A 12,011-nucleotide genomic window follows, 5' to 3' on the forward strand; every position below is an offset into this window, starting at 1 on the left:
AAATATAACAAATACACAAAATGAAGCTCTTGCTCCAAGTCCTCCCAAGTTATTGCCTTGACAGAGGCATATCATCAGTATCTGAAATATTTTTTCCACGTAGGGTAAGCTAAAGCCCAGTAGAAATAATCCAACACAGTACATAAATCTTAACAAAGCTATAAAGTGAATATATATGCAATGCTTGTGCCAAAAACATTTTATATCTCTTTCCAAAACCATGCAATGCCACATTAATATCATTTTTCACAAATCGTTTCCTTCACAATAAAAAATAGGGCAGTGAATCATACTCGAGGAATCTCGGAACCAATACAATCTTTCACAGAAATTTTGTTCGCGAGAAACCGTGAACCGGCACCCATGTAAACGTAGGCTATACAAACACTACTATTGCCATTTTACGGATATTTCGTCCGCGGGATCGACACTCATGTATAAGGCGATTTTTGGAACTTTCACCTTGGATACACAAGCTAACTTATTTGATATAACAATATTTGCTTCCCAAATTCACCAATTTTTCTCAAAACAACATATATTTTTTCACTAAATAATTATACAACAATGCTCAATGCAAATGGATGAGAAAATAGTTTCAATTCTCCTAATTCACATGTAATTTCTACAACAATCATAGCTATCCTTCGTCAATAACCCAAAATAGGTATCTCTAAACAGATAAACAATTATCCATAAAGATAAATTCTCCAAATTTTCAAGATGTGAGTGATAATACATATTTAACTCCACCATCCTCATCCACATGGTTCCAATTTCACAATTTCAATATCAATCTCATTAAATCAACATTTGAGGCATTTAGGGAAAAATCTCTTTTCTTTCCAAAAATCAAGCTCAAATATCAAAATCAGTCATTTATTCCCAACTCAACATTATTTTCCACATCAAAACCATTTTCAAGGATCCATTTGAAAAAAAAAAAACCCTCTTTTGATTTTTACGTAAAACCCTAGATTTGTTTCAAATCTTCCAAAATCTCAATATTGTTTAGAAATAACAAATAACTAAGTTAAAACTCATAAAAAGTGTGGAGATATTCCTACCTCAAACTTAGAATATGAGAGAGAGAATGGAGACACTTCAAAGATGCCAAAACCCACCTTTGTTCGGATTAAAAGGAAGCCTACGACGCGCTCTACCTTTTTAACAAAGGGACACGGGTGAGGAACCCGACGGATCTAGGTGTATTTACAGAGAGAAGTAGAGTTTTAGAGAGAGTGTGTGTAGATCTAGGGTTCTTGAAATGTTTAAAGAGAGAAAGAGAGATGAAAAAGTGATTCAAAAATGACTGTTTACGAACTAATATACGCATAGATCGCTCGAGTGCAAGAAGTGTCGCTCGAGCGTCCAGACACAAAACATGGGGTCGCTCGAGCACAGGAATTTACGCTCGAGCGAAGAATACAAACTCCCAAAAGTTTTATAGACAGAATACCACCGCTCAAGCTCAAGAAACTTCGCTCGAGCGCAAGAAGCTTCGCTGTTGCAGACCTGCAAAAATACTGGAAATATATAAGAACCGCTCGAGTGTAAGAAGTAACGTTCGAGCAAAAGAGCAAAATTCTAGGCAACAACAGTTTGAAAAAGCAAGCTACCAACATGTTCCAAACACTACCAACACATCCCAATAGCCAAACTCAAAGAGAGATACGGGGAAACAAGACAATAACAACTGTATAAGGAAATAAATCTCGAATCGACAACACCAAATGGGTCGAGTCTAAACCAGAATCACTACAACCTCCCCTCTTAAGGAATTTCGTCCCCGAAATTTTAAACCAAACACTAAACCCATGTTTAAACCAATTACAACAATGATAGTAATTTAAATTCATCACCATGACCCATCCACCGGTCATCCTTTCTCTAATGACAAAAGTAAAGGTATAAATTAAAATTAAATGTCATTATATTAAATAACTTACAAATTATAGCTTAATTTAAAAATTGTACTAAGCATAAAACTAATAATAATAAAAAAAGTCTAGTGAAAGAAATTCTATCTCTATAGTAAAAGAAAATATTGTTTCGACTGAGGTAAAGTACGGTATGATACGACTTGGGTATATACTAGGTACGTCTGAGTACGCCAAAAATTAAGAAGAAAAAATTTTGGTACATGTTTCATGTATCCAGTACATATGCAAAAGTATTATACGTCAGTAAGTACCTAGTACGGATACAACATGTTTGTCAAAGTACTCATGCTTCATAGCACACCATTAAGGACAAAGAAAGTGATTAAGCCTTCTCCTTTGGAAAAGATAATTGGTTACTTGCCTTGATTTTGCCTATGTTGTTCATATGGTTAGTTAATTCGTTTCTTCTCCTCGCTCTAGTCATTGGGCTGCTTTGGTTCGAATTCTTCGTTATCTTCGCGGTACTATCTTTCAGGGCTTTGATGTTATCTTCTACTTCTTCTTTAGACTTGGTAGCCTATGCTGATTCTGATTAGACTAGTGATGTCACTGATCGTCAATCTACTTCTGACTTCTACACGTTTCTTAGTGATTCATTGATTTCTTAAAAGAGCAAGAAATAGACCATTGTTGCTCGTTCTACTATCGAAGCTAAGTATCGTGATATAACCTATGCCATTGTTGAGATTGTTTGGCTTCGCTGTCTTTTATTTGGTTTGGATGTCCATTAGTCTTCTCCAACCTCTCTTTACTGTGACAACCGCAGTGCTATTCAGATTGCCCATAACACTATCTTTCATGAACGGACGAAGTACATTGAGATTGATTGTCACTTTGTCCGTCAACATCCGTAGTCTGGCTCTATCGCGCTTCCGTTTGTCATTTCGGCTTTGCAACTTGTCGAATTCTTTACCAAAACTCACACCACTGCTTGGTTTTGATTTTTTCTTAACAAACTCTTAGTGTTTTCTTCTAAAACTCCTTAAGTTTGAGTGGAGGTGTGAAAATATAGTAGTATATATTGTGGATATCTTTTATATTAAGCATGCTTGATTGTGTAGATATTCCTTTGATTGTATAGGGATTCTATTTTCCTTTTTTAGTCTTTGTCTTAGGGCTATATAAACAGTTGTGTACTTTGTAAACAATAAAATTGAATATAAAGATTATTTAGAAAACTTATAGTGACACCCTTTTGAGCTATGGATCACATGAAAAACTTCACTTTATGAGTAATAACCACATTCTAAATTTGCATATGAAAAAGAAACAACGAAACAAAAGGATCATCAATGAGTTTGTCAAACAAAGATTTACAAGAGAAAATCCTTTAAGAGATAATATTCCAAACCCTAATATCGTAAGAGGAAGATAGAGAAACCCTATCAATCAATGACAACAAAGATACCAACTCAACAGCCTCCCTATTGTTTAAATTCCCGAGGAAACCAAAATTCCAAAAGATGGGTACCACATTAGAACATGTCACTTGACTCAATTGATACATTCTGAGAATGGACCAATCTATATAGAAGTGAAAAAGCTCTATTGAACGAGGTATCCCCTAACCAAACATCCTCGCAAAATCAAATGCTCACTAGATTACCCACTTTCAATGATAAAAAATTAGACACTATTGGATACAAACAAGAAATCAGCTTCCACGGAGAATGACAATTGCCTCTACTAACCATATTAGAATCTCTACCATTAGTCTGAACTCCATACTTGCTTTTAATAATAGAACACCATAGCAACCCTCTTTCGACAGGAAATCTCCACAACCACTTACTCAAAAGGGCAATGTTCCCAGCAATGATATTCTATATAGCAAGACCCCCTTATTCCCTAGGGAGAGAAATGGCTTCCCACTTAATTAAATAATCCCTTTTACCTTCATCACACTTTTCCTAAAGAAAATCTCTTATCAATTTCTCAATTTTTCTTGCAATGCTGACTGGAACCTTGAATAAGGATAAGAAATAAATAGGAACATAACTCAACTTGGACTGCACCAAAGTATACCTCCCCCCACCCTAGACTCACTTCCATCCCTTCAATCTTTTCCGAATTTTGACGAGTACAAGCTCCTAAAAGGTTGCCGCTCTAAGGTCGACCCCTAATGGAAGCCCCAAATACTTGAGAGGAAACTACTCAATGGGATATCCCAACATGGCCGCCATCTTTTGCACACAACAAAGGTCCAGATTAATACCCACAACACCACTCTTACTAAGATTAACTTTGAGGCCAGACACAATTTCAAAGATTCTCAAAAGTATTAGCAAATTGCCAACCTTACTCTACTCCATTAATGAGAAAAAGATAGTATCATCTGCAAACTGTAAATGAGTGACACCAATTCTATCCGTACCCACCACAAATCCTTCGATTACACCATGTTCTTTAGCTATGTCGATAATCCTACCTACCCAACAAATCTACTACTAAAATAAACAAAAATGGTGACAATGAATTGCCTTGCCTTAGTCCCCCAGTTGCCTGAAAATAATTCCTAGCCTTGCCATTCACAATGACCGACATGTTGCATGAGACACATACCCCCAAATCCACTTCCTCCACCTAGAACCGAAACCCTTCCTCACCAAAACAAAATCCAAAAAACCTCAGTCCACATGATCATATGCATTCTCAAAATCCACCTTAAAAACAATACCCTCTTTATGCAATTCTCTATACTCCTCAACAACCTCATTTGCCACTAAGATCACATCTAGGATTTGCCGTCCATGCACAAAGGCACCTTGTGAGGAAGAAATGGTTTCCTCAAGGACAAACCTAACTCTTTGGAGAGTACTTTTCCCAAAATTTTGCCAAGTGATGCAACCAAGCTAATGGGCCTAAAGTCCCCAATCTTGACTTACTTCTTTTTCTTAGGAATGAGGCAAATGAAAGATGCATTGGTGCATAAGTTAACCTCCCTACTTTTGAAAAACTCACCAAACACTCTCATTAGATCCCCTTTCACAATATCCTAACAGTCTTGAAATACTATCATTGAAAAACCATTTGGGTCTAGAGCCTTATCTTTTATACATTCAAATATGGCTTGTTGCACCTCACATTATCAAAAGGTCTCTCAAGCCATTTGGCTTTAAAGGTATCCACAGGAGCCCAATTAATGCCTTCAATCCCTGGACGATCTACTCCTCTGTAGACACCCCATTTTTGACCGACCTTAAGACTCAGACGTCACCGATTGAGCGCTTGGTGATGTTGCATATTGTGCTTGTTCAGAAGTTTCAGAGTTGCGGCTATGAGCCCTGCCTCCGGACTTCCGAACCCTCTTTTGTACCTTGCCTCGGTTTGCGAACCAGACTCAGTTTTCTCTGTTTCTTTTCCTGAGGGGAGGGAGAGGTCCTGTAAACCATCTCTCAATGTCCGTAGGCTACATTTGGTGGCCGTAGGCCATTTTTCCCATTTCGGAGTCCGGTTTCCGATTTTCGGAGCCGTCAGGCCGTGTGCCTCGGTTCGGGACCGCTTAACCATCTCCTATTGCTCCGATTTTTGGCATACTTCCTATTTTCTCCCTATTGAGGGACACTGGGGGCTGAGAAACCCACTTCGTGGTCGAACGCCACTTTCGGTGCTTAACAGCCCATTTTCGGGACCCCGAACTGCGCGTTTTGGCCCCGGAACATTCATTTTGCAACGATTTTCGTTCATTTTTGGCAGGTACCTCTGTTTTATCACCAGGGAGGTCACTAAAGGGTGGGAGGCCAGCAATTGTTGCAGCAACCAGTTATACATCCTCCGGCGCCCTCCGGCGCCCGTTTTTCGCACTTCCGGGCTAATGTTGAACCCCTTGGACCCATTTTCTCGAACTTTGAACCACATATTTGTGATGTACACACATGGGAGGACCCTAAAAAATGGTGGCCGGCCAGTAATGCTGCTTGACCCTTTTGACCCCCTCTTTCCGGGCTAATGTTGAACCCCTTGGACCCATTTTCTCGAACTTTGAACTACATATTTGTGATGTACACACATGGGAGGACCCTAAAAGTTGGTGGCCGGCCAGTAATTCTACTTGACCCTTTTGACCCCCTCTTTCCGGGCTAATGTTGAACCCCTTGGACCCATTTTCTCGAACTTTGAACCACATATTTGTGTTGTACACACATAGGAGAACACTACCAGTTGGTGGCCGGCCAGAAAATATGATTGAACCTTTTGACCCCTAGCCGGCCGGCTAGGGGGTGTGGCCGGCCGGCCACCTGCAGCAAAAGTACCAGGCCGGCCGGGCTCCTTGCACTGTTCCCTTTACAGCTGTGGGGCAATATCCCCCAGAAAAGATCTTTATCCGGGGGATATTTTGTGGGGGAATATTGCTCTCCTTTTCCCCCACCTTTACACCCCCTTGTTGGCCTATATAGCAAGCAAGCCTTGTAGTATTTTGGGGTTAGAAAACTTTACCTTCAAGCATCCATACAAGACTCCATCTCCATACCTCTCATTTCCTTAAAAATTCCTAAGTCCCTAATCACCATTTCCTCTACACCACCAAGCTCTACCACCACCACCTCATTTCCAGCAACAAGGAAGGTTTCTCAAAGGCAAAAGGAGCTACAAATTGATCCAAGAAGCAACAAAAGTCTTAGTCTTCAAGGGTGAGTAACCTTTCTCTTTTTTGACCCTTTTTCTTGATCTATTTTTAAGCCCTACTTTCTTTTTGTTTCAAGCTCCGGCCCCAACTGAAAGGGGGCCTCTTTTGAGCTCATCTTCACTTTTCATTAAGGGCTCAACCCTGTTTGAGCCCTCCATGATGCACTTGCTTCATTGATCCTCTTGTATGTCATAATCTTGCATGCTATTTTTGGCCCATGAGTAATCTGTTTTTGAGCATGAGGTAATCTGTGAATGTACTTATTTTGGGCCCTTCTTCAACATTGTTGAAGGGCCCTTCACCATTTGGTGCCTCCATGTGTCACTTGTAGTTATATCCCTTATTTGGCCCCATTTTTGCATAAATTGGCAGCCCTCTTTGCTTCTGTTTTTGGACCTTGGTCCGAACTGAAAGTGGCCTTGTTTTGGCCTATACTTCATGTTTCATTAACATCTTTTTTCTGTTTGGTGATTATTTTGTATACTTCATGTTATAGCACCTTTTTGAGCCTTATTTTGCATCACATTTCTATCATGTTTGTATACCGATTTTGAGGCTGCCATATACTGTAAATATTCATTTTTCTGGTCCCTCTTCAGTGCTGTAGAAGGAAATTTTTCAGTTTGGGTTTTGCTTATATCACTTGCTTCATTACCCCTCTTTTGGCCCCTATTCTTGCATGCCATTTTTGCCATACCTATGCTTGCTGTTTGGCCATGTTTATAACTGTGAAAGTGCCTTTTTTGGGACTGTCTAGCTTCTGTCTTTGCATTGCATGTCCATATTGTGCATGTTTAGCATAGCTATAGGCCATTTCGGGTGCCTAAATTCACATTTCGGGACAATTCCATGCATTTCATGTCATTTCGCCTCATTTCGGGACTGTTTTCCCCCATATTTTAGTGCTGAAATTCCATTAGAATGATTGCTATCCATTTTCATGTCATTTCATCACATTTTATCATCGCCTCGGTTTGCGTGCCCGTGTGCACGCATTTCGAGGCACTCCTTTTTTATCCGCCGGCATCCGATGTGAGTGTGGCTGAGGCTCACTCATGTTGGTATAAGCCCATTTTTCATTTTCATGTCATTTCATCACATTTTATCATCGCCTCGGTTTGCGTGCCCGTGTGCACGCATTTCGAGGCACTCCTTTTTTATCCGCCGGCATCCGATGTGAGTGTGGCTGAGGCTCACTCATGTTGGTATAAGCCCATTTGTCATTTTCATGTCATTTCATCACATTTTATCATCGCCTCGGTTTGCGTGCCCGTGTGCACGCATTTCGAGGCACTCCTTTTTTATTCGCCGGCATCCGATGTGAGTGTGGCTGAGGCTCACTCATGTTGGTATAAGTCCATTTGTCATTTTCATGTCATTTCATCACATTCTATCATTGCCTCGGTTTGCGTGCCCGTGTGCACGCATTTCGAGGCACTCCTTTTTTATCCGCTGGCATCCGATGTGAGTGTGGCTGAGGCTCACTCATGTTGGTATAAGCCCATTTGTCATTTTCATGTCATTTCATCACATTTTATCATCACCTCGGTTTGCGTGCCCGTGTGCACGCATTTCGAGACACTCCTTTTTTATCCGCCGGCATCCGATGTGAGTGTGGCTGAGGCTCACTCATGTTGGTATAAGCCCATTTGTCATTTTCATGTCATTTCATCACATTGTATCATTGCCTCAGTTTGCGTGCCCGTGTGCACGCATTTCGAGGCACTCCTTTTTTATCCGCCGGCATCCGATGTAAGTGTGGCTGAGGCTCACTCATGTTGGTATAAGCCCATTTGTCATTTCCATGTCATTTCATCACATTTTATCATCGCCTCGGTTTGCGTGCCCGTGTGCACGCATTTCGAGGCACCTCATTTTCATAGCATTGTGCATACTAGGTTGTATCTTAGATTGCATTCTGTCATTTTCTCAGTTTGCGTGCCCGTGTGCACGCATCTCGAGGCATCTCATTTCCATAGCATCGTGTATGTTAGGATTGCATCTTAGTTGCATTTCATGCATGTCATGCATATTGCATCGTGTCCGGAATAGGAGTTAGCCCGGGCACGGGAAACGAGGTACATTTCGTACTCCGAGTGACGGAATGTGTCTCAATTTCCCAGTCACCGACACTCCGGATTATCCATGATGGAGTTAGGTTTTAGCTGTAATTTCATGTGCATTCATCCTATATTGAGTTGTGCATTTCGACCCCTCGGCCATCATGCCTCGGTATGCGTGATTGGTGGCACGAGGATCGAGACATGCATATATCTGTGCAAATACATTGCTATGCCCCTTTCCTGCTCTCTGTTGCAGCAAAATCAGGAATCAGCAACTTTCCGGGACTTGGCACGCATTTCAAGAACAGATGTAAACAGAGGCTAATCGGGGCATTCCGGTGGATTTCTGCGCAAGACAATCCGGACATGCATCATCCATCAGAAGCAAGGCAGTCCCTGGCTTGCATGCCAGTTTTATTTGCTTTCCTAGTTAATTCATTAATTAATTAGAATTTTGTAATATTTTGGACTGTAATATTCTTTTATTCGGGACTGTAATATTTGGACTGTATTATTCATTCGGACCCTCTGCGCGAGGGCAATATTGTAATAAGTGTGCGTGCGTGTGTTGTATGTCTTCCAACCCCACGTCTTCCTCCCTTTTATTTATCCGCTTATGATGGTTAGATTAGGGCATTTTTAAATTAACATACAGTATGACAGCATGTTTGCATTCATTCATCTGTATTGCATGCACCGGGCTCGGCGCATCATACTAACTGCATTGTACTTTCAATTCCAAATTGAATACATGATAGTTGTAGCATTTCATATGCCATCTTAGAATAGCCGAGCCTGCTATAGTTGCATTTTGCATGTGTTGCATTAGGCATTTCTGTATAATTAGGATCACGCATGATTTCTAATACAGTTTTTGTTTTGGCTTGGAGTACTCGGTAAGTTTTATGCTTTAGCATCCTTGCATGCGTGTGAGTGAATGCCATGATAGCATGCTTACCATGAGGCTATTTGCTTATGTGATATAAACTGCCTAAATGCCTATGGGTGAAGGTTGGGTTGTTTGGATTGGAACAAATCATCAACTGTGAGTTTTAAGCCCACTAGATAGTGGCAAAATCATCTTTACTAAGCCCACCCGAGGGTGGCAAAATTTGCATTTTAAGCCTACTTGCGAGTAGCAAACCATCTTTCAAAAAACAAACATGAAATGTTTTGTTCCAATTCAAGCGACCCAGTCTATACTTGTATGCGGTGCGCATCACATAGTAACCTAGGCTAATAACCGGAATAAGAACATACAATGTTTTCAAAAATAGATATCATGGTTAGTAGAGGCCGGTCTTTGACCGGGCGAGCGGGGGTGCTCACGAAGTGACCTTCCCCAATCGTACCCAAGTTCCCGAGCCGAGGCAACTTTGGTGATGACGGACACGTGGCCTTAGGCAAACGAGTCAGGGTTTCCTAAATTTTCCAAAATAAAATATTTAGGTGGCGACTCTGTATCTGGCAAAGCAGTCCATGTTTGGCACTTCTTTCAAAATCTGTTTTCTCAAAACGATTTGCCGGATTTGGACTCTTTGGTTCAGATTTAGAACCGTGACAAATTTGAGAGTCCTGAGCTGTAGTGACCCCAAAATGAACGGAACGGAAGCTCACCCTCCCGGGGGCGTTCCGGGGACATCTACAGTTTCTGGCGACTCTGCTGGGGATTTAGAGAACTTGACTGGAACTCATGATATCTGTTTTTGACTACACTTGTGTGTTTCTTTGCATTGCATTTGCATTGGTGCGCCTAGGACACCGTGTCTGCCATCTGCTATTCCTGAACGGTTTGCCGGAGGCTTGTCTTATCAAGGCATGACCATAAGGCTGACCGGTTGTGGGCTCTGCCAGTATGGGAACACAAACCCCAGTTTTACCGGGGCACCCTCTTTGACCATTCGACCTAGTGCATATTCGGATCCATAGTGACCATTCCAAATTAGGACAGGTTGCTTACCCGTTCATAGGTTGTTTGAAACCGCTGCGTGCGTAGTGAAACCCTAGCTCCTGACAAAATAGGACAGGGAAACCCTACCCCAACATAGGGGTGTTTTGGCTCTCACTTATCTGTTATGTGCTTTAGAGTGCGTCTCTACAGGAATGCATGTATCAGCATATGAGTTTGGGCATCAAGCCTGCGGGCTTCAGTTCAGTATTGTCAGTATCAGGCCTGCGGGCATCAGATCAGTATATGAGTTTGAGTATCAAGCCTGCGGGCATCAGTTCAGAATTGTCAGCATCAGGCCTGCGGGCATCAGTTCAGTATTACGGGTATCAGGCCTGCGGGCATCAGCCAGTATTTGAGGATTAGTTATCTGCGGATATCAGATTCTGTTTTAGGGGACAGTGATACAGGGATAATAATCAGTGTTTGAGGACAGTGTGTTATTCAGCTTATTGACTGTGTGTTGATTATGCCCGACTGTGTGTCTTGCATTTTATTTTAAGCTGTTATGCTGTCCGTTTATCTGTTTATTTATTTCCTTTTTCGCTTTATTTATCTTTTGCTAGGTCAATTTTTAGCACAATTGCTTCCAACCCAGCAGACATTCCCCAAGCACTTTGGACACGAGGTCGTCGACTCCATCGATCTGAGGATCTAATCGACGGACAGCCAGTGTTCCATTCTCTACCCCCTGTTACCAGAAGGAAGCAGAAAAAGCGCAGTATATCTGAACAGAGAGCACCAAGACAGTGGTTTCCCCCATTAGTGGACAGTTGGATTGAGATCCCCATTGAGACAGATCTGCCAGTAGTTCAGACAAATCAAAACAGTATGACGGCACCGACAGGAGTTGAGGAAATGATTCGCCAAATGCAGGAAACCATGCGGGCCATGCAGCAGGATGCTGTTCGCCGGGATGAACTCGCTAAGCAACAGGCCGAAATTATGACCCAGCAGGCTGAGCTGATTACCCGACTGCAACAGCAGAATACAGCGTCTGCTTCACACCAAATCCCTCCTCCGACAGGGGCTCCATTACCTGAGCAGGCACCTACTGTTCAGAACGCCCCACCAAATGCCCAGAATACCCTGCCAAATGTCCAAAATTTACAAGAGGACACGAATCTTCCAACGGGGCCAGCTCCGCCCCCGCTTCCACCACAACTGTCTAAGGTCCATACATCCAATCACCCGGACTCTCCATTCGAGGTCGAGGTTGATCATACAGCTCTGAAATTGAGCAAACTGGAGAAGCTCTTCAAGAAATCCCAAGGGGTCAAGGCTATGCCGGATATCGAAGATGGATATACCGAGGAGGCCGTAACACTCCCCGATAGGTTCAAAATGCCACAAATCGACCGCTTTGACGGGACCGGTGACCCCATGGTCCATATCCGACTGTTTGCAGACATCTTGCGGCCAATGGGCCT

Source organism: Camellia sinensis, chromosome 10, assembly GCF_055761805.1.
Source record: "Camellia sinensis isolate YWXY chromosome 10, ASM5576180v1, whole genome shotgun sequence".
NCBI classification, from domain to species: Eukaryota; Viridiplantae; Streptophyta; class Magnoliopsida; order Ericales; family Theaceae; genus Camellia; species Camellia sinensis.